The sequence below is a fragment of the Rhineura floridana genome, chromosome 10, assembly GCF_030035675.1.
Source record: "Rhineura floridana isolate rRhiFlo1 chromosome 10, rRhiFlo1.hap2, whole genome shotgun sequence".
Taxonomy (NCBI): domain Eukaryota; kingdom Metazoa; phylum Chordata; class Lepidosauria; order Squamata; family Rhineuridae; genus Rhineura; species Rhineura floridana.
In genome coordinates this window covers 30703353-30727181 of record NC_084489.1, presented here as the reverse complement: position 1 = coordinate 30727181, position 23829 = coordinate 30703353, and the positions used below count along the sequence as shown (strand labels likewise).

General features: G+C 42.1%; 1 protein-coding gene across 26 annotated transcripts in view; it reads right to left on the bottom strand.

Annotated features, from left to right (window-relative positions):
- Positions 1–23829, bottom strand: part of THRB (thyroid hormone receptor beta) — a 382718-nt gene that overhangs the window by 244377 nt on the left and 114512 nt on the right. For 4 of the 26 annotated variants that reach the window (XM_061587711.1, XM_061587726.1, XM_061587719.1 and 1 more), the window contains exon 1: positions 18684–19275. The exons of 20 other annotated variants lie outside the window; for them this stretch is intronic. The gene's annotated coding sequence lies outside the window, so the exon portion shown is untranslated. Of the gene's footprint in view, positions 1–18683; positions 19276–23829 lie in introns of those variants that run through there. 2 more of the 26 variants (XM_061587732.1, XM_061587728.1) reach the window with 1 other exon arrangement.

The window sequence follows — 23829 nt, the reverse complement described above, 5'->3', positions numbered from 1 at the left end:
GATTTGGATTCCTGCATTGAGCAGGGGGTTGGACTCAATTGCCTTATAGGCTCCTTCCAACTCTACTATTCTATGATTCTATGTTGGAATAAAGAAGTCTTAGTCTTGAAGAGGAATCAGTATGGAGAAGACAAATGGCCCATGATGTGTGTTTTATTGATGTGCTTGATTCCTGTCTGCTGCTGTGACTTAGGAAACTGCTCTATACTTTGAGTCCAAGGAGCTCTTGCTCTCTCACCCCCAATAGGATTCGGGGGTTTTTTCCTGCCAAGTATTCACAAAGTGAGTAGGGGTTAGGGATAGACAAATCTGTCAATTTCAGTTTCTCATTCCCCCCCCATATATATATTAAAAGTCCTCATTAAAAGTCCTCAGCTTTTTAGTGTGAATTTCTACTAATAATCATGTTTGTACATAATTTTGCCTAATATACACGTTTGCAGAGCAGTTTTCTTTAATAGAATACATTTAGTTTTCCTTAATATAATGCATTTTGTGATGCATTATAATGCATTTTACTTGGATCAAGAACTGCACTGCAAAATTCAGAGAAGTGCAAATTTCGACAGTTGGCTGTGCTTCAGTTCACATATTGTTTTGCAAAGTGTGAATTAAGTAGGTTCCCCTTTAAATGCAAACTGAATCAAATTTCTCACCCCCATTTCTAATTAGGGCATGTTTCACATACCCCAGGTAGGGTTAGAACTGCCACTTCCTCCTTCCAAACCCCGTGCCCTCTGCCATGAGCTACTCAAGGTTGCAGCTTATGGTTACAGCTCCCATTGTGCATCCCTTTAGCAGCTTGTCAAAGAGTCATTCACTCCCTGGGCAAGTCTTAAACTGTTCTGCCAGGAGAGCTGCAGATACACCAGACCAGTAGCCTCTGGCCCAGGCAGCTATTTATTATGGCTATTTATTAAGATGGCTGTCCTCCATTTTATCCTCACAACAACCCTGTGAGGTAGATTAGGGTGAGAGACAGTGACTGGCCCAAGGTCACCAGGCAAGCTTCATGGCCGAATGGGGATATGAACCCTGGTCTCCCAGGTCTTCATCCGACACTCTCACCATTACACCACACTGGCTCTCAACCATTACATCACATTCACTCACTCAGCTATATAAGTCTTGTGTTGCATGGACTCTCCTTCCTTTCCTGTTGTGCTCCAAGATAACATCTGCCTGGAGGGATGCCTTGGGAGCTGAGTGTAGATAAGTTATTCCTGCCTGGACCATTGAGGCTCCTGGCGTATTATTAATTATTATTGTTGTTGTTGTTGTTGTTATTATAGTGCAATCCTATTCATGTCTCCTTAGAAGTAAGCCCCAAGGCATTAAATGAGACTTACTCACAGGTAAGCGTAAATAAGATTGTGGTCTTAGTTCCTTTTTTTTCCAACAAGGAAGTCAAAACAACTTACAACTTTAAAACAGATATAACAACAAAACAAAACCATTCTGAAATACGAAAGACATAAAAACAAAATCTAACTCCTCTCCATCTGACTTTTTCCCACCTAACATACGGGAATCATCGGTTGGTGGATTTTGGAGGTGTTTCTATGCGTGTTGAGAGTGTGTCTGCCCTTTTTGCAACCTTCTGGGATTTTCCAAGTGCCCCCCTCCCCTCCTGGGCTGAGCATGTACAGATCAGATACAGTGGGTGTTCCACCATCATAACAACAGTATATCTTTCTCCCCCCATCCCTGTACCATCTTTAACAAATAGCACAGGTTTATTCTGTTGGTATTTGTGTGTGTATAGAGTTGACTGTGTGAATACTAAGAAAGGGGTGAGAGAGAAAGCATGTGTGTTTGTGTGTGTGTGTGTGTGTGAGAGAGAGAGAGAGAGAGAGAGAGAGAGAGAGAGAGAGAGAGAATTATTACAAATTAAAAAATACATCTGTGAATTGTTGTGCATTTGCTCTTGGAAGTCCACAATTCTTCCCTTTAGCACTAAGCACATACTGGACATCAGAGACAATCAGTTTCCTATGTTTTCAATGTTTGAAACAGTTCATGCAAGCCTAAGTGCACATATTTAAAAATTCTCTCAAGGTTACGTGCAGACAAATGTAAAACAAAATCTAGAGCACTAAGAAGCAGAACTCATTATGTAAAGTTATGATACAGTCTGTTACATGTTTGATTACCCAAGACTTTTACAATAAACACATTTTTTATTTTTACGTTGCATCACCAGCAAATATGGTAGCCTGCAGGATTTACTATGTGGCTTGGAGCCTGAATATACTGCAGTGGTGTTTACTTCAATGTCTACACCAGAGAAGTGGAAAATGGAACATGTACACTGGCTTTTAAGGAGGGCTCTCTGGGGAAGACCAAATAGGCAAGCTCTACAAAAGAGTATTCCACGTACTAATTTTCAGAAAGCAAATCTCTGTCTGCTTCTGACAGAAGCCTACAGTTTGTTTCAATCTTTTTCAGATTGTGTTCCAGGAGACCCCGGCATTGCTTAAGAGCTGATCAGGGGTTTGTCAATGATAAGATTTGCAATTCTGGACAAACTTACCTAAACAACAGCTTCCCCAACACTACCAAAATTCCCTTGCAGGGGGGTGCTGCATATGTTCTAGAGCAGTGGTTCCCAACCCTTATGAGTATGGGACCCAATTTGTAAGCTCAACAATTTTTGTGACCCCCCCCAATTGTAATTTTAGTCTCTGTTAATTGAAAAAATGGTGCATGGCAAAATCACATCTCCAAATATCCCGTTCCATTAAAAACTCCCTGCAGACAGAGAGATGTTGCTTTCTTTTCTTGATGCAAAGTTCCAATCAAATTGGTATGCCCCTGCCCCAGTCTGAAGAAGTACAGTCCTGTCTCCCAACACCAGTGGGTTACAGTGTTGGACTAAGAGCCAAGTTCAAATTCCCACCTAGCCATGAAGCCCACTGGGTGACCTTGGGCCAGACACAGTCTCTCAGGCTGACCTATCTCACAGGATTGGTGTAAGGATAAAATGGAAAGGGGGGGACCAAGTGCACCACCCTGAGCAACTTGGAGGAAAATGCAATAATAATTAAATAAATAAATACATTGCAGCTGCAGTATGTGGACCCCAGCCTCAGCCAACCTGCTGAGCTTTATTATCATTATTATCATTATCATTATTATCATTAATAATAATAATAATAATAAAAAGCATCAATGTGGTAATGGTGGGGATGCTAGATTGTGAAGACAAAAGGGTGCATAGATTAAGTGGGGGAGGATAGTGCTTTTAGGCCTTAGGATGATAATCAGAACTGATGCCTTGGTTAGCATACACTTGGGGAATGAGAGTGGAGCAGAAGACTGATGAGTGCGCGCACACACACACAAACACACCTGCCGGTTCTGTAGGCGTGCATGCATTTGGGCACATGGGAAGGGGGAAGCCCTTGACTGTTGTAGCATCTTGGAGAGAGAGATTGGGGGGGACGGAGTGTAGATGGAAGAAAGAGGGGACGCTGGCACATACACTGAGCCTCACAGATGGGGGGCGAGCAAGTCCTGAGCTTCCTCACTGCTCCTTGACTCCATCTGGGCTGAAAGTGACATCTAGGGAGCCTCGCAAAAAAGAATAATTTGTAAAAGGAGGTGGCAGCGAAGCAGGAGTCAAGAAAGGCAGGCACTGGCTGCCAGGAAGGAAGGGGGGAAGCAACCTTTCCTTGCAGCCCTGCTTCTTTTTGCTTCACGAAAATCCCTCTCCTCTCGTTCTAAGTAAGGATGTCATCAGCAGAGGCAGTGCAAGGAGATGGGAGTTGGTGATAGCTCCACCCTTAGCCTCCTTTGGCGTCTGCCATGTGTATTATAGGCAGATGCCTGCCCTTGGCACGCCTGAGAGACACTCTGGCCCTTCAACAAAAGTCCTCGCCTCTTTTTTGGAGCAAGAGGGAGGTGTTGCCTGCAGCAGCAGTGGGGAGCAAACACCATCCAGGGAGTAAAGACTTTAAAAAAAAAATCAATAAATAACTCATTTCTTTACTGTTCGCGGCCCCCTCTGGATTGCTTCATGCCCCCCGGGGGGTCACCGTTCTAGAGCAAACATGGGGAGCCTCAGTCCTCTGACCTCTCTGTCTTGCTCTTGGGCCACAACCCTCCCCCAGGCCCTGCTGCGTACCCTCTTTGGGTACTTTTCCCTTGCTGGAATGCATCCTTGAATTTTGATCATGCCTGTTGCTTGCCTGGATGGAGACATGTGGGTGGATGTGTAGAAACCTCTGACTTTTATCATGTGGCTAGAAATTAGCTTACTGTACAAAGATAAAATTCACATCCCTTTTTTTCCACTTTTGTCTCTGGACACACCCTCCCCAGGCATAATGTTCCTAAAAGGTTGCCCATCTTTTTAAATTTGATTCCAATGTTTTGTATGGGTCTGAGATGTTTTAAACAGATTTTAAATGTTTTAAATGTTTATTTTATTTTTAATTTTATTTTTAATTACTGAAGTGTTTGCTACCCTGGGCTCCTTTGGTAGGAAGGGCAGGATATAATTTTAATAAATAAATAAAATAAAATAAATGATGGAATGTGGCCCGCAGGCTGAAAAAGATTCCCCACCCTGTTCATTTCTTAGTATTTTCATTTCTCATGAAGTGATTGTGAAACCCAAGAGGATTGATTCCAATGTTTTTTATGGGTCTGAGATGTTTTTAACAGATTTTAAATGTTTTAAATGTTTATTTTATTTTTAATTTTATTTTTAATTACTGAAGTGTTTGCTACCCTGGGCTCCTTTGGTAGGAAGGGCAGGATATAATTTTAATAAATAAATAAAATAAAATAAATGATGGAATGTGGCCCGCAGGCTGAAAAAGATTCCCCACCCTGTTCATTTCTTAGTATTTTCATTTCTCATGAAGTGATTGTGAAACCCAAGAGGATTGATTCCAATGTTTTTTATGGGTCTGAGATGTTTTTAACAGATTTTAAATGTTTTAAATGTTTATTTTATTTTTAATTTTATTTTTAATTACTGAAGTGTTTGCTACCCTGGGCTCCTTTGGTAGGAAGGGCAGGATATAATTTTAATAAATAAATAAAATAAAATAAATGATGGAATGTGGCCCGCAGGCTGAAAAAGGTTCCCCACCCTGTTCATTTCTTAGTATTTTCATTTCTCATGAAGTGATTGTGAAACCCAAGAGGAGTGGCCAGAGCCCTACATACCATGAAAAATACTGCCCTACATGTTTTTCTTTTCAGATAGCTTTCTGTGACCCAAAACAGCCTGTTAAAGTAGAAGGAATTTAAGCTTAGTATCTCAAATGGTGCTAGATGGGTCTTTACATTTTAATCAAGGATGGAGGGAGAATCTTGACTAAAGCTATTTGATATGACTACAGATAGGGCCATATAAGGGGCAAGGCAATCCAGTGGCTACAGCATGGGGAAAGATGAGTAGAATGTTGTCTCTTACGGGCTGAATGGGCGGCCTTGGGCAAGATGCAATCTTTCTACCTCAATTTCCTACCTCACTTATTTGGAAACTACATGAAACCACCACTGTCCAGCCCTCCCCTCAAAAAAACCTGTGAGCATTAATGGAATCAAACCAGTACTAAATATATGAATGTGAGCATTTATGAGACCTTGAGGTGGGGTGTCTGCAGTTATAATAAATAGTGTTGAATGCAGCACTTTGGGAGGAATTAGACAATTTTCAGGATAGAAAGTCCTTTACAACCCTTATCTTCATTTTTCCATGCAATAATCCTGCTAAATCATAATAACTTATTCTGCAATTATGTGTGTAAGATCACATAGAGCCAGCACAGTAACATCTACACAATGTCAGATTTAGCTTGCATAGAACTGGGTTTAATTCCCCATTCAGCCATGAAACCCGTGGAGTGTCCTGGTCAGTCACGATCCTACAGTTTCATCTAACACCAAGGTTATTATAATGGCAAAAGCTGGGGAAGAGACCTATGGCCCTGATCTCTTTGAAAAAACAAACATTTAAAGTTTCATCTCCCATGAAAAATATTGTACGTCTTATTGCTACCTCCTTACAAATGATGAAGAAAACTTCTGAACTTGAAAACCATTGTTTTAAATTTTATGTTTCTGGTACATGCAGCTGTGATAAATGCTCATATGCATCACACATCTGCAAAATATCAGAAACAAGATGGTCCTGGCTAGGGCTTCCAGTGCTAAGAGAAATTTGCAGTCCACAAAGATCCTTGCCATTGTTTCTAGCCTCTATTCTACCTTCCCTTACTGTCTCTAATGTCCCATGTGTTCACTCCTTTACTCTTCTCCATAAGTCACTTTAAACATCCAAATTTTGTTGTCACCTCTCCTTCCCTCCGCTGGAATGAATATAGTCCAATATCATGATCCATTTCTTTAGACTTCTCCTGTACCCATCCTTCTTCTCATCCACATTTATTTATTTATGTATTGGCTACTGTAAATTGTATTGTTTTACTGATGTATTTTGAAGTATTTTGATGTATTTTTATATTTGTGTTTTTTTGTAAGTTGCCTTGAGGGCCTTTTGGCCGAAAGGCGGGGTAGAAATAAACAATAACAGCAACAACAGCAGCAACAACAACAGCAACAACAACACCTTGACTCAGCCAATGCAAAATGTAAAGTAGGGCAGGTATGCATGGGGGAGAGAATGGATTAGCAAAAAGCATTTGATGTCAACAATGATGCATGAAGTTCAAATCAATGTGCATCAGTGAACGGCTACTAAATACAAGCTACTCCAGAATATGTGCACGAAAAAAATCAGTGGAACAGTTACGGAGTAAATAGACTGTAGCCTAAAAGACAAAACAAAGTGGGCGCTGATGGTCTCCAGACAGATATTAGTGGAAAGGCCATGATACCACAAAACCCATGACTGAAATTGGCTCCAAATAACTACAAGCAAGTAGACTCCAAATGCTGCACAAACTATGGAGACTCAACTATATTTTTTCCATCATCTTTCCCAGACTATATTTGAGAAGGCTTATTGCCAGGAAGTTGACAGCCTGATCTCCAAAATCTTCTAACCACAGGATCAGACCTACCCTGAGGAATCTTGTTTTGCTATGGTCCAATGAATACTTGCTTTATGACTAAATAAAACATGCAGTGCCTGATGTTGTTATTCTGAACCCAATGTGTCTGGATTTAGGACATCGCCATGATCTGTGAAACCATTCTAATGACTACAGGTACTGATGGAATTACATATATTTCTAATACAAAGACACAGATATATACATCCATAAGGAAAGCTGGAAAATGTTCAACATTATATTTGTCAGCTATGTGGGGAGGGAGAGACACTGGCATTTGAGCATAAATATCTATAGTTGAAAAGAAAAACATAACAGTCCCCCATCTTATCTTGGCACATATTTAGTTAACTCATCATCACACTTATTTGTATGTTACTGGCAGTACTATGCCAGTTGTCACTGATCCATGTGCTGCCTCTATGCCACTTCATTTCATGTATGCTCTTTGCACCCATGTGACACATGCACACCTATTATGTGTTGTCACTAGTACATTACATGATCATACAAGGAGTCAGTGGTCGTGGTGCACGTTGGCACCAATGACATGGGGAAATGCAGCCGTGAGGTCCTGGAAGCAAAATTTAGGTTGCTAGGTAGGATGCTGAAAGCCAGGACCTCCAAGGTGGCTTTCTCTGAAATGCTACCAGTTCCACGCGCAGGACCAGCCAGACAGGCCCAGCTTCGCAGTCTCAATGCGTGGATGAGACGATGGTGTCGGGTGGAAGGGTTCGGATTTGTTAGGCACTGGGGAACATTTTGGGACAAGCCAGGCCTGTACAAAAGGGACGGGCTCCACTTGAACCAGAATGGAACCAGACTGCTGGCACTTAAAATTAAAAAGGTAGCAGAGCAGCTTTTAAACTGACTGAGGGGGGAAACCCGACAGGAGCTGAGAAAGGTCCGGTTCGGAATAAACCTCCCCCCTGGGATAAAAACCAAAGAAATGATGAAATTTTAAAAGGGGTAGGCCTAGAAGTAGGCATTGTGAGAGCAGGGGCACAGGATATAAATTCAGAAGAGCAAAATTACCACAGGCCTAACCACAAGTGCCAAAGACACTTGAAGAGAGACACTGCTTACAAGTGCCTGTACGCTAATGCTAGGAGCCTCCGAACCAAGATGGGAGAACTGGAGTGCTTGGTCTTAGAGAAGAGCATTGATATAGTGAGCATAACCGAGACCTGGTGGAATGGAGAAAACCAGTGGGATACGGTTATCCCTGGATATAAACTATATCGGAAGGACAGGGAAGGACGTATTGGTGGCGGAGTTGTTCTATACGTGAAAGAAGGCATTGAATCCAGCAAGCTCGAACCCCCAAAAGAGGCAGACTCCTCCACAGAATCGTTGTGGGTGGTGATACCGTGCCCCAGGAGGGACTTAATACTGGGAACGATCTATCGTCCCCCTGATCAAAATGCTCAGGGAGACCTTGAGATGAGATATGAAATTGAGGAAGCATCCAAACTAGGAAATGTGGTAGTAATGGGTGACTTCAACTACCCGGACATAGACTGGCTGCATATGTGTTCCAGTCATGACAAAGAAGCAAAGTTTCTAGATATTCTAAATGACTATCCCCTAGACCAGTTGGTCATGGAACCGACCAGAGGGACGGCAACCCTGGACTTAATCCTCAGTGGGGACCGGGACCTGGTGCGAGATGTAAGTGTTGTTGAACCGATTGGGAGCAGTGACCACAGTGCTATTAAATTAAACATACATGTAACTGGCCAATTGCCAAGAAAATCCAACACGGTCACATTTGACTTCAAAAGAGGAAACTTCACAAAAATGAGGGGATTGGTAAAAAGAAAGTTGAAAAACAAAGTCCAGAGGGTCACATCACTCGAAAATGCTTGGAAGTTGTTTAAAAACACTATATTAGAAGCTCAACTGGAGTGCATACCGCAGATCAGAAAAGGTACTGCCAGGGCCAAGAAGATGCCAGCATGGTTAACGAGCAAAGTCAAGGAAGCTCTTAGAGGCAAAAAGTCTTCCTTCAGAAAATGGAAGTCTTGTCCGAATGAAGAAAATAAAAAAGAACACAAACTCTGACAAAAGAAATGCAAGAAGACAATAAGGGATGCTAAAAAAGAATTTGAGGAGCACATTGCTAAGAACATAAAAACCAACAACAAAAAATTCTATAAATACATTCAAAGCAGGAGACCAGCTAGGGAGACAATTGGACCCTTGGATGATAAGGGAGTCAAAGGTGTCCTAAAGAACGATAAGGAGATTGTAGAGAAGCTAAATGAATTCTTTGCATCTGTCTTCACAGTGGAAGATATAGGGCAGATCCCTGAACCTGAACTAACATTTGCAGGAAGGGATTCTGAGGAACTAAGACAAATAGTGGTAACGAGAGAGGAAGTTCTAAGCTTAATGGACAATATAAAAACTGACAAATCACCGGGCCCGGATGGCATCCACCCGAGAGTTCTCAAAGAACTCAAAGGTGAAATTGCTGATCTGCTAACTAAAATATGTAACTTGTCCCTCGGGTCCTCCTCCGTGCCTGAGGACTGGAAAGTGGCAAATGTAACGCCAATCTTCAAAAAGGGATCCAGAGGGGATCCCGGAAATTACAGGCCAGTTAGCTTAACTTCTGTCCCTGGAAAACTGGTAGAAAGTATTATTAAAGCTAGATTAACTAAGCACATAGAAGAACAAGCCTTGCTGAAGCAGAGCCAGCATGGCTTCTGCAAGGGAAAGTCCTGTCTCAGTAACCTATTAGAATTCTTTGAGAGTGTCAACAAGCATATAGATAGAGGTGATCCAGTGGACATAGTGTACTTAGACTTTCAAAAAGTGTTTGACAAGGTACCTCACCAAAGGCTTCTGAGGAAGCTTAGCAGTCATGGAATAAGAGGAGAGGTCCTCTTGTGGATAAGGAATTGGTTAAGAAGCAGAAAGCAGAGAGTAGGAATAAACGGACAGTTCTCCCAATGGAGGGCTGTAGAAAGTGGTCCCTCAAGGATCGGTATTGGGACCTGTACTTTTCAACTTGTTCATTAATGACCTAGAATTAGGAGTGAGCAGTGAAGTGGCCAAGTTTGCTCACCACACTAAATTGTTCAGAGTTGTTAAAACAAAAAGGGATTGCGAAGAGCTCCAAAAAGACCTCTCCAAACTGAGTGAATGGGCGGAAAAATGGCAAATGCAATTCAATATAAACAAGTGTAAAATTATGCATATTGGAGCAAAAAATCTGAATTTCACATATACGCTCATGGGGTCTGAACTGGCGGTGACCGACCAGGAGAGAGACCTCGGGGTTGTAGTGGACAGCACGATGAAAATGTCGACCCAGTGTGCGGCAGCTGTGAAAAAGGCAAATTCCATGCTAGGGATAATTAGGAAAGGTATTGAAAATAAAACAGCCGATATCATAATGCCATTGTATAAATCTATGGTGCGGCCGCATTTGGAATACTGTGTACAGTTCTGGTCGCCTCATCTCAAAAAGGATATTATAGAGTTGGAAAAGGTTCAGAAGAGGGCAACCAGAATGATCAAGGGGATGGAGCGACTCCCTCACGAGGAAAGGTTGCAGCATTTGGGGCTTTTTAGTTTAGAGAAAAGGCGGGTCAGAGGAGACATGATAGAAGTGTATAAAATTATGCATGGCATCGAGAAAGTGGATAGAGAAAAGTTCTTCTCCCTCTCTCATAATACTAGAACTCGTGGACATTCAAAGAAGCTGAATGTTGGAAGATTCAGGACAGACAAAAGGAAGTACTTCTTTACTCAGCGCATAGTTAAACTATGGAATTTGCTCCCACAAGATGCAGTAATGGCCACCAGCTTGGATGGCTTTAAAAGAAGATTAGACAAATTCATGGAGCACAGGGCTATCAATGGCTACTAGCCATGATGGCTGTGCTGTGCCACCCTAGTCAGAGGCAGCATGCTTCTGAAAACCAGTTGCCGGAAGCCTCAGGAGGGGAGAGTGTTCTTGCACCCAGGTCGTGCTTGCGGGCTTCCCCCAGGCACCTGGTTGGCCACTGTGAGAACAGGATGCTGGACTAGATGGGCCACTGGCCTGATCCAGCAGGCTTTTCTTATGTTCTTATGTTCTTACAATTAATCCTATGGGCAACACTGCATATATTACAGGAGCGGCATGGGAGAAGTCACAGCACTGATGAAACTGCGGTTTACTACTAATGTATGAAGTTGGTCTCACAGCTAATCAAGGTGATATCTGATAACAGAAAGCTGTTTCATAAACCTTAGTTTTTCATTCTGATCCATGGGTTTGGTTCGTATTCACATCACAGAATAGTCAAGGGTTTTCTAATATGGAAAGACATTTGTATTTTTGGATTTCAGTACACAAATCAAATCTATGTCCCTTTGATTCCGATAAGCAGTTACCAAGATGCAGGACAACAGCTTTGATACAAGATACTCTAAAGAGATACTATGTTTCAGATTTCAACCCATTTAACAGCCATTCTCTCTTCCCAAGGAGCTACAGTTCTATTGCAGAAGCTATAAATTTCCAAGCACAGAATTTACAACACCCTCAGTAAGCTTCCAAACTACCCTAAGAAGAGGGAATGGCTGTTAAATCAGTTGTACGTTTGCAGTGTGGATTAGGGTTGCCAGATCTCCAATATTCATCCGGAGACTCTGGATTTTGAGGTCCTCTCTGGATCTCCAGGAGAGTCACCCCAATCTCCAGACTCTCAGCTTTCATATTTAAAAAAAGTTTGTAGGTGATCTGATTCAAGTGATATACACCAAAACATCACCCCCCAACAAATGTTAAATGAGCTTGTAGCTTACCACTCTAACCCTGCCCTTTCAGTTTGTAGCCAATAAGTGAAGTCACTTATCCCTTGATTGACAAGGGATTTGTTGACCTCCAGACAATAGCTAGATTCCACTGCAAGACTAGAAAACTGTTGTCTTTTCCTCCTTATCTGAAAATCTCATGAACTGATTAAGTTTATACCTTATAGCAGTAGCAAAAATCCCTTTCTCTATGTGTGAAGGTCAGGAGATGTAGAACAAAAAATCACAGCAGGATCATGGTAGACATTTGTTTACTGTAAACAATTTCATGTATGATTATAATAAAAGTGTACATGCAGCATTTTTAAATTACTTGCAAAAATAGCATATTATACACTTTATCTTTCAAACAATTTTTGAACAGAAATTTAAAAGAAGTGTACATGCAGCTTATGATTACAATGTGTTAGACTTTTCTAATTATGAGGTTACTTTAAATATTTCTGGGCTGTTGAAGAGGGCAGTTTATTTGTCTAATACATAGCATGTTTTGAAAACCTTCCCAATATGAAGCTTTAATCCTACCTTTCCTGGAAGTAAAGTTGCAGTGCTAATCCCACATACTGGAAGTAAACTTCATTGTATTCAGTAGGACTTACTTTTCAGTAGACACGGTTAGGATTGTGTTGTAAATCAATGAGACATTTGAGTGAACATAGCAAAGGACTGTGTCTGTGTTGTAAATCTTTTTCTCCCCCTCCAATCCTATTTTTAAAGCAGTTAGGTAGGGCTTACTTAGGGGTCACTGCTTTCATTTTGTAGGAACTGACACTGATTTTATTTTTAAAAAATGTTCTGCAATGACCAACTGGTTTTGAGAATAAGCTATTATATGAGGTGTATGTATTTTTACATCTGCAGTGTGTGTGTATATGGAGTCTTTCCAACAACTCTGTGAGGTAGGGTTGGAAACCAAGGCAGCTCACAAAAAGAAATCTATTTAAAATCCAATAACCATGAGACAAATACAAAAAAGGTGCAAAACAGCTTAAAGTGGCATGATTCCGAATTTTGGGTTGGGTGAGTGAAGTTCCTTATCATTTGAGATTGCAATCCTGTGCACACTACCCTGTTTGAGTAAGCCCCGCTAAATACATTGGAACTTGCTTCTGAGTAAACATGCATAGGGTTGCACTATAAATATCTTTACAGGTTGTATAAATAATAAACATAATTGACAGTTATGCTTATATATATATTTCTTCATATTTTGTCCTGATAAGTATCTGATCCACCTTTAGGATGCACACCTTAATGTGGTGAGGGGGTTTGAGAGTGTTGAAGAAGCTGAGAGCAATGCAGTCAGGAGTCTAGACCAAGAGGCTAGACTCCTAGCAGGAGCACACAAGGTGGAATGGTCAAAGTTGAGACACCAGACTAAGATGCATCCAAACTCAGAGGAAGGCAATAGTAAACCACCTCTGAATACCTCTTACCATGAAAACCCTATGAACAGAGTATCCAAAATGCAACACGAAACAGTGCTGGGAGATGAGACCCCCAGGTCAGAAGGCACTCAATGAGTTACTGGGGAAGAACAAAGGACAAGGACAAGTCGTGCTATGACTAATGACGCAGCTGGGTCAAAGGCAAAAGGAAGCCAAGAGCCTGATGTGCACAGATGCAAAAGGAGAGTCCGGAGTTGTACGACAAACACAACAGGAACATGGAATGTGAGAAGCATGAACCAGGGAAAGTTAGAAATTGTCAAGCAAGAAATGGAACGTATCAACATTACAATACTTGGCGTGAGTGAATAAATGGATGGGAATAGGACATTTTCAATCAGGCAACTACAAAATATTTTATGCAGGAAATGAGAAATCAAGAAGAAATGTGGTTGCTTTAATAGTGAGAAGTGATGTAGCAAAAGCAATTAGGAGCTACAACGCAAGGTCTGAGCAAGTGATATCAATGAGATTAAATGGGAAACCTGTTAACACAACCATCATCCAAATCTACGCTCCAACATCAAACGCAGAAAAAGAAGAATTGGAGAGATTTTACGCAGAAGTACAGGAGGAAATTGATCACACACCAAATCAAGATATGATGATAATCATGGGGGACTGGAATGCTCTTGGCGGTCACTGATTCATAAGGTCGCCATAAGTCGTAATCGACTTGAAGGCACATAAGAACAACAACAAGTAACTGATTTTACACTATGGTTGCACATTATTATTTCATGGACATTTAAGTTATGCCCTTCTTCCTTGAGGTGGTCATGGCCCCCCTCTGTTGCTTTCACCCTGAGGGGCGGATTAGGCTGAGAGATGGTGAGTAGCCCATGGTCACCCAGTAAACATTGTAGCCGATTTCTATTTTAAAAAGTAATTAAAATGATGTACATTCAGGAAAAATTTATGAAGTAGATTCACACAATACATTTAAAGCGTGTGACTTCCCCCAAAGAATCCAGGAAAGTGTAGTTTCCCCCTCACAGTTATAGTTCCCCCCACCTTTATCAAACTACAGTTCCCATGATTCTGTGGTGAGATTCATGAGCTTCAAATGTGTGTTGAATGTGCTTTAAATGAATGGTGTAGATCTGCCCTAGGTATGCTGTGCATTCATTAGTGAACTGAAAAGAACAATTTTAAACGACACTTTTTTAAACAAGGGAAGGGCTGTAGCTTAGTAATAGACCACATACTTTGGATGCAAAGGTCCAGGCTCCAATCTCCAGAAAAGCCTATTGCCTGGAATCCTGGAGAGCCAATGCCAGTCTATATTATCAGTACTGAGCTAGGTAGTACCAAATGGCCTGGGTCGATATAAGGCATATTCCTTTCTTCCCAAAGGCCACAGTGACTCTGAAATTTATTTATGTATTTTATTCAAAACATTTACATACTGCTTTATTGTAAAAAAAAAACTCAATAAAGAGTTTACAGAAGGAATTAAAACAATAAAATTATTGGCAAAAACAGTGAAAAACAGGTATTTAAAAACATATAAGGCAGACTCCTTTGTTCCTAAAAGAGGAACGAGATCCAAGGGCCACAGTGACTCAGACATATACTTATGCATATTATTTACAACACTTATATACCGCTTTTTTGTTAAAAAAAACACCTCAAAGCGGTTTACAGAAGGAATTAAGACAAAGAAATTATTGACAACAACAGTTAAAGACAGATATTTAAAAACATTCAAAATAATAAAACTAACAATGAGTTAAGAACAGATTAAAGTTTGTAAAGTCTGTAAAGAAGTTTGGAACAGCCATGTTAAACGACAGGCAGGGCATTCCAGGCAGGGGGTTGCCAACCCTGGTTTGATATCGGTATCTTTGCAAAGGATTCCTACTCAAGCCTTACCAACAGCACAATCCTAACCATATATTCTAAGAAGTAACTCCTGTTGAGTTCTATGTTGCTTAGTCCCTTAGTATGTTTAGAATTGCAGCCTTCAGGGGCATCCATCTTTACTCCTGAGTACTCCCATCAAACATCTCCACAACACTAGGCTCCCTTTTTCCTACAATAGCTTTCTGGTGATTGGCCTGGCCTAAGAGCACTTAAATCCTTCTTGCCAGAAGCAAGTAAGCTAGATTAAATGTTCCCTACTTTGGCTCCCTAAGCAGGTGAGAAGAAATGATCCTTTCACTACAGCTGGACCTGGGAACACCCTCATTTAACTAAGATTTCTATCTTAATTTCCAATCAGAGATACTTTTGTTTGAGTGGTATGCTCCCAGCTTAATGATATCACTAGGGCCTGCCCCATGATATCACTAGGGCCCACTCCCTTGACATCACTAGGGCCCACCCCTGAAATTTCAGGGTTTGGGATGCTTCTGACCTGGCAACCCTAGTGTGGGTACTCAAAGGAAGGAAATGTTCACTACCAATGCCTAGAATGTTTATATTTTACAGAAAAATTTACATCCCACTTTTCCCTTCCAAAAAGAGTTGGTCAAAGTGACTAACAAGGTATAAACAAACAGAAAAATAATTCACCGTTAAAGCAATTATCAAAAACAACCAATAGCAACATCAAAAACAAAAAGGCACAGAGAGTACAAAGAGCCAGAGCTAACAGTAATTAAATGAAATTAAGCAACAGGCTTGTCTAAAAAGAAATGTCTTCAAACACTAGCAGAACACAAATAGGGCGGAAAATAACTGGACAGAAGAAACCTAACTGCCAAACTGGCTGGTTGGAGGGGTTTAGGATTGGGCAGAAATGTCCACCCACCAGTGGAAAAGAGTTCCACCAGCAGAGTGGGAACATTGCCATGGAGGACCACATCTCACCCACCAAAAGTACCACAGGCTTAGCTTGAGCAGTGCCAATGTTCCTGTTGGCAGTAGCTGGTGTTAGACCTTGAAATGCAGTGTTCTGGGAGCAGGGGTGGGCCTTGGATCCACTGGTTCCATGGCGCCTTCATTCCCCAAAGAGGTCTTGGGATCAGAGGTGGCATAATTTGGAGAGAGAGAAAGGTTCAGGAGGGAAACAAAGAGTAAGTCTACCTCTCCACCACCTTCCACTTTGACCAGAACAAACATTAACGCTTTGTAAGTGGAGATAGAGCCACCCATTTCCACCCCTCCCTCTCAGCCCCACTTTGAATTTACTCCAAGCACCTGGGGCAGAGAGTTCCACATATGGAGGCACTGCCACTAGAAAAAGCCTTCTCTTACATTGCCACCAACCATCCTTCAGAAGGCAGTGGCATATGCATGAAGGCCACAGCAGCAGATCTTAAAGGACAGGCAAATATACACAGGTGCAGATGATCCTTCAAGTAGCTTGGTCCCAAGCTGCTTAGGGTTTTAAATAAGCAAGGTACTGGGCAAGAAACAAGTGTCCTTGTGCACACTTCAAGACTTTTCTCTCACCACCACTGAGTTACTCATGGCCTGCACCGCATATCTGAAAAGGGTGCAGCTGGGACAAAGTGTCTGAGAAGAAGGGATGGCTTTCAAGAAGAGCACCTAGAAAGCAAGCAATAGCTAGACAGATCTTATCAGGAGAATGATTTGTGAACATTCACATGGTTCAATGTCTGTAGCACCCAAAACAAAAAGCATATGACTGCTGCTGTTGTTCCCTTGGATCTTACACTCTTACTATTATTTCTATGTAATCCAGAGCCAGAGTAGACCCCGGAGTTCAGGAGGGAATCTTTTCTTGCTCTACCTGGAGATGTCAGGGATTAACTTGGGACCTTCTGCATGCAAAGCAGATCCTCTACCACTGAGCTACAGATGTTCCCTGACCACTGACCATGCTGGCAGTTGGAATCCATCAGTATTTGGGGGGCACAGGTTCCCCATCCCTGGGTTAGAGTGTTGGACTAGATTACTCCACTGGTAAGCATTTGGGGTGAACTTGGATCAGTTGCTCTCTCAACCTAACCTATCTCATTGGGTTCTTCTGAGATGAAAATGGAGAGGGAGTATTTATTTATTCCATTTATAGAGTCCAAGGTTGTATACATTGCTCTTCCTCTCCCGCACCCCACCCCTTAATCCTCAAGACAACCCTGTAAAATAGCTTGGGCGGAGAGACTGGGCCAAAGTCACCTAATGACCTTCATAATTCAACAGATTCGAACCCAGGTCTCCCCAGTCTTCTAACCACTGCACAATGCTAGCTCTTGCTTACCATGTTGGCTTGAGCTCTTTGATGGAAAGAGAGTGAGCAATAAATGCAATAAATAAATAAATAAATAATGGCTAGTTTTTTTGTTTTCATGGCTACTTTTATCAATATTCGTAAGTTTCCCTGGGGAAAAATCTTTGTATAAGGTGGGATATAAAAATTCCTAAGAAATTAATATATACATTACTAATAAAAGATCTGGGCTTCAATAATAATTCAAACTTTAGTTCTTGCTTTCCTGGCTACAGTATTTCTACTTATTTATTTAGAGACTGCTGGAGAAAGGAGTCTTCAAGGGATCAATTTTCCAAGAAAGCAATTATTAAGGGCTGCAACTGACAAGCACACAAGTCAAGGGCCTGTAAAAAAAAAAGTCATCCATCTTTCTGAGGCGTCTCCTACACACCCACACCGAACACGCCAGACATCGCAGCTCTCCTCCCGCTTCCCCCCCCCGCGTCGTCACCGCACCCGAGCCTGCTAACCCGTTTCCCGCGTGTCGCTGCTGCGAACATTTTCCTCCAGGATCCCTTGTCACCTAACTTACTCATCATGGAAACTTCCACTCGCTCGGTGTGCATCGCGCCCGCACAAACTATGCCAGAGACATTTTTAAAAACACAGATTTTTGTCAACAACTGAGCATACGCTGCGCGGAGCCATCAAGCCTTTTTTAAAAAAAAGTGTGGGTGGGGAGAAATGTATTTTTAATTTTTAAAAAAAATCAAAAGCCCTATGATGAAATGTTCTGCTCCGTCAAACGCCAGTCTGGAAAACCCCGCTTAGAAGAAGAAATTAAACACACGTACACAATCTGCAGCTCGGTTTGTTTGTGTGTGTGTCCCCGGCCTTCCAATGATCGAGACTAAAATACAGATAGATCAAAGCTGGCCTCTTTCACTCGTCGGTAAACAATAACAACACATTGCGTGGGGAACACAATCGCTTAAAACCTTTGCCATCTTCTCCCCACCCACGCAAAACAACACCAAAACCACCCTAGCGAAAGAGATTATATGATGCATTTCAGACGATCGAAGCCAATCGGGTTCTAAAAATACGCGGCTGCCTGCAAACATTTGCCACAGCGGCTCCCTCGGCCAAGTCCAGCTGCGAACTCCTGCCCCAGAAAGTCCGGGTCAGTCTGGAGATCTCCGGCACATCCAGGCGCCCACATTACTGCTCCCCCTGGGGTTCGGGGTTGCGGTTTAAAACTCAAACACTCACCGCCAACAGACCCGCAGCGGGGATCAAGGGTTGTTGCCGCTGCCGCCGCCGTTTTCTGCCCGGGCTGCTGCTCCTGAGGATCCAAGCGGCAAGAACGCACGGGGACGTCCCGCCTTGCCTTTCCCCTTCCCAGCCTGACGGCCGACACCACCTGAGTCAGCCCCGCTCCCCAAGCCGGTTTGTCTGTCTCGGCGCTGGTGACCTGGTTTCCCCCCGCGCCCCACCGGGAGCCGGAGGCTCAGCGGCGAGAACTCCACACCCGCCCCACCAGCACTTGGGGAAAGGCAGGCGACGCCAGCACGCAAAGGGGGAAGAGTCCGGCTCGGCCCCACAGGGCGCAGGGCACGGCAGCCCGCCCGCCGCGCGGATCTGACCCTCCGGGCCACAACAGGCAGCCCCGGGAAAAGCCGCCCCCTTTGGCTAACCGACGTGCGCCTCTAAGTCTGCGCTGCCCATCTTTCCCCGATTTAGCAAACGGGAGCCCAGAGTAGCACTCAAAGAGGCAACGTGCTTCGGTGGGGAACAGTGGTCCAATTCTCTTCTGCTCCACAGCCCTTCACTTCCCTCGGGTCATTTTGGCAATTCCTGGCGTCATGTGCCCCCGACGGCAAGGGGGGAGATTCCTCTCCTAGGGGAGGGAAGCAACTCGGGAGGAGCCCACCTCACTGTCTTAAGGAATTCTCCCAGCTCATTCCTTGACTTGACAGATCTGCCACCCCATGCCAGATTCTGCCAAGGCAGGCTTCACTTCGGACAGTGCTGGCGCAGCACTTCCGCAACTCTCCCTGGGAACCTGGGCTGCTCTCTAATTTCCAGGGGGAAAGGTGCTTCATTTTCTTTTTATTTTATTGCCGCAATAAGAAGAATCTTCCACCCTCCAGGAAACTTTGGAAGGGTGGGGTGGAGGAAGAACATAAATTCAAGCTCTTCTCTATTACTTACTGAGATTTTTAGCAAAGCAGTTGGAAACAGCAAAAATAACCTGCCAGTAAAGGAAGACTTTACCTTAGATCACACCTCTGACATAGACATCTACTATAAAACTGCCATAATCTTTCACAATAAACAAGTTTTTAAGGGGAAGGGGAAATACCACAGGAATACAAACTGCACCATTTACCCACATATGGTATTCTTTGCCAGAAATCAAGAGAGATTTTAAAAAAATAACTGATTTTATAAAATAAGAAATGTTTCAAATGCCATGGAAAACTGCAATTATTTGTTTTAATTGTTAGAAAGCAGTTCAGGTCTAGACCCAGAGTTTTAAAAAATGCTTTCCAATTTAAAAGTGGTACTGAACATTTCCTCGGTGTTACAGGGTTGTTGTTTTTGTCTTACTGGCTGAAATTGTTAAATTGTTTTGCATAGTTTCATCAGAAGCTTTGGTACCGATTTCCTACATATTTTTTCATAGGTTACAAGTAGTTTTATAGTTGGTTTTATTGCTACCTATTTCAGATAAGAAAGGCAATGTCAAACATGAATGACAGGATACCTGCCCAGTTCTTGTTTTAATGCAAAGAAATATGTTGCTTATTAAATATGCCAGGGTAACTACATTCCCAGCTCCTCAGAGTGTCATAATGCAAACACTGATCTTACACTTGCAGCTGAATAACTTATTTTGTATTTCAAGAGTAAAACTAGTTTCATTCTACTTCCTTTTGTGTTGAAGACTTCACTACCCAACAAATGGCTCACACTTCCTGACATAGGAGTTACCTGCATGCCACTAATATGTAGTGATAAAGTTAGCAGTCTGAGTCTCTACATTTTGCTTTCCAGTGGAGGCTGGTCCACTTGGGGCCCAGCCCTCCTAAGTGAAACGTGAAACAATTTTTAAAAAATGTTTTCCCAAATCTTAAAGCCACTCTTTTCTGTTCCACAGACATCCCTAACCTATTTGAACTTAAGAGTGGAGATATTTCTGTCAATCTCTAATTCTCTGGCCAATCAATTCTTCACCACTCAATCATTCACAATCCAAAAGCATGGCCAGAAACTCCCTCCCATATGTCTCCAGGAAGAAAAACCATGTGATAAATTTGTGTGTTACAAGAGATCTTTAGCCTTAGTTCTGCAAGTTCCCCTCCCTCCTGTTGTTATAATGGCAAACCAGCCATGCTATATAACATTAATAGGGCTGCTGCCATGGTAGACCTATTACACAGCTAATCTGTTTTGAGCATGCTCAGAACTGTTTCCCTGAAGGCCACACCTCATAATACATTCTTGGTGGCCTGCCAGCCAGCCAGCCAGCCAGGAGTGTTTGCTACTTTGAGCAGCTTTGCTGTCTATGCTTAGTATTTGTTTTGGGGCCTGATGCTTCAACACAGAGCAACCAATAGTGGACATGGTGTGAGTATCTCTATTAAAATGTAAAAAAATTACTTAATCTTTTGCATTGGAAGAATAAGAGAACTCGGAGGAGAAATTATGGATGGCTTGTGTCTGTGGCAGCTTTCAATAGCTTATGTTATTGAAGTTGCAGGTTTTCTTTAGGTACCATAAATGTGTGTGTGCGTGTGTGTTTAGGTTTGAGGAAAGTATGGAGGGTTTCCACTCCTGCTTTTCTTTAGGTTTAAAAAGTGTTCTCTCTGTGTGTGTGTGTGTGTGTGTGTGTGTGTGGTTGGTTGGTTGGTTGGTTGGTTAGTTGATTGGCCACTGTGAGAACAGGATGCTGGACTAGATTGCTAGATTGGCCTTTGGCCTGAACCAGCAAGGCTCTTCTTATGTCCTTATGCAAACTGTTTGGAGCAATTATAGAACTGGATTACTAACCCTACAATTACCAGCTATTGTGGTGATTGTAGATTTACTTTTTACAAGGATACCTGTTGTGGAATCATCTTATTAAAAACAGAGAGGTTCCTCAATGGTGAGGCAGGTGCACTCTGTGAATGCTCATGCTAATTATTTCTGAAGCTCACAGTCTCCCCTGCTCAAGTCTGCAAGAGGAAGCTGTGGTTTGCAAGGAAGAATTGGTGATGCTAATGTGAAACCTAGACTGCATCATGCTTTGGGTAGAACATTGTCTGGACACTTTCCTTCTCAGTAAACCAACTGTCAAGAGCCTGGTTCTTACACCTTTTTTTTTAAAGCAACAAGCTCACCATAGGATCTGGAGACATAGTTCAACATTCATTCTCTGTCATAGGCTCATTGTGTGGTGTTGGATACATTACTCTGGTATAATTTCAATCAAAGGAATAGCCAACTAGTCATGGCTTGCAGCAGAAATGAAACAATAGTCAAGTAGCACTTTATTATTTTATGCCTTCTATGTTAAATTTTACCCTTGTAGTCCCCTTTAGTACCACTCCCTATATATATATGTGTGTGTGTGTGTGTGTGTGTATATATATAACATTGTATTTTATGCATTTTAATTCTATTTTATGTATTTTATTTTAATGTTTTGTGATTTTATTGTTTACAATATTATTATGTACATGTTTGATTTTATTTTTGTAAGCTGCCCTGAGTGCCCTATTACAGGGTAGAAGGGCAGGATAGAAATATTTTAAATAAATAAATAAATGCTAACAAACATTGCATAAGCTTTTATAAATTGCCAAGAATGATGCATCTGATGAAGCAGACTCTAGCCCAAGGCAACTTATGTCACAGTAAATTTATTATAGGCGCTAGTACTGTTTTTTTCTTTTGTTGCTGTTTTGCTAAAATTGCACTAGGATCTATTTTACAGGGTTGTGAGGATAAAAAGACTATAAAATGCTTTGGCAATCTTAAAACACTAGTACAAAAAGTAGGATGGTGCAGAGGGTGGTTCAGTTGAGAACTCATTGTGCAGAGCCTGTATGTAGTACGGGAGATAGATTGCATCCTGCCTGTACATCCCACCCAGGCAAGCCTGTCCCAACAGCCAGTCATGCATTGGAATTAACAAGGGCCTGCATGTAAAGTTCAATGTAAAGGCCTGAATAGCCTGGTTGTGTCCCAGACTCTTTTTTTCTTTGATTTTTAGGCTGGACTTTTCATGATTCTGTAACTGAGGGTAGGCAGGCTTGAAAGAAGACTTTTATTTTGATCATTCCTTGTTTATCAGTATTACATTTATATTCATTCCACCTTTCCTCCAATGAGCTCAAGGTTGCATTCATGAGCCTCCTAACCCTTGAGGTGAACTTCATGGCTGAGTAGTGATGCTCACCCTGATCTCCCAGGTCCTATTCTACTTAATATTCCTCCACCTTATTCCGCATTCTGTCAAGATGTAGAACTGAATAAACTGGGGGAGGGGAATACTCTTTTCCCATAGATGCCGTCCTGGGCTCCTGCTGGGAGGAAGGGTGGGAAATAAATAAATGAATGAATGAATGAATGAATGAATGATCTGGAAATTTATTGGGGGCCTTGTTAAACAGTCTGGTGCGGCATCTTTCAGACTCACCAATTCAGGTTGCAAACCTGCACATACTTATCAGGGAGCGATCTCCACAGAATTCAGTAGGGCTTACTTCTGAGTAATGCACAGTATCTTCGGCATGAACCCACACTACAAATTGTGACAGCAATTCTGAACCACTTAGGTGTTAAGTATTTACACAACAGCTGTGTTTAAGTGCCCATTGTTTGCAAAGGAGTATGACGGAGAAAATCAGAACAGATGGAGGCCACACAACTTTCCTCTCAGCAGAGAAGCAACTGTGACAGCGAGGACCCCTTCTAAACCAAAGTAAGACACTTTTCCATTTAGTTAGGTGCTATTTGTAAAATTGCAATGCTCAAGTATCCAAAGTATCTTTGCAAGGGAGGAGGCCAGGGAGAAAACCAAAATGTGGCCACAGCTCGGTGACCTCATTGACCATGTCTGGGTGACCTCCTGGATAGTGGCTACCAGCCACTACTGTTGCTTTCTACGTAAGTACTGAGAAAATATAGTACTGATACCTTGGAAGCAAAGAATGGCTTCAGCATTATGGTACTCATGCATTCCCAGTAGAGTATTGTAATTTGCTTACCTTCTCAAACAGAATACATGTAACTATTTCACCTCTTCATGTGTGTATACAATATCTGTAACATCTTGCATGAATATGAGATGTTGAGCTGCTAGAAAGTTTTGTTTCATTTAAGTGTATGACCAGGTTGTATACTCCCATTTATCAATTCTGGTAGG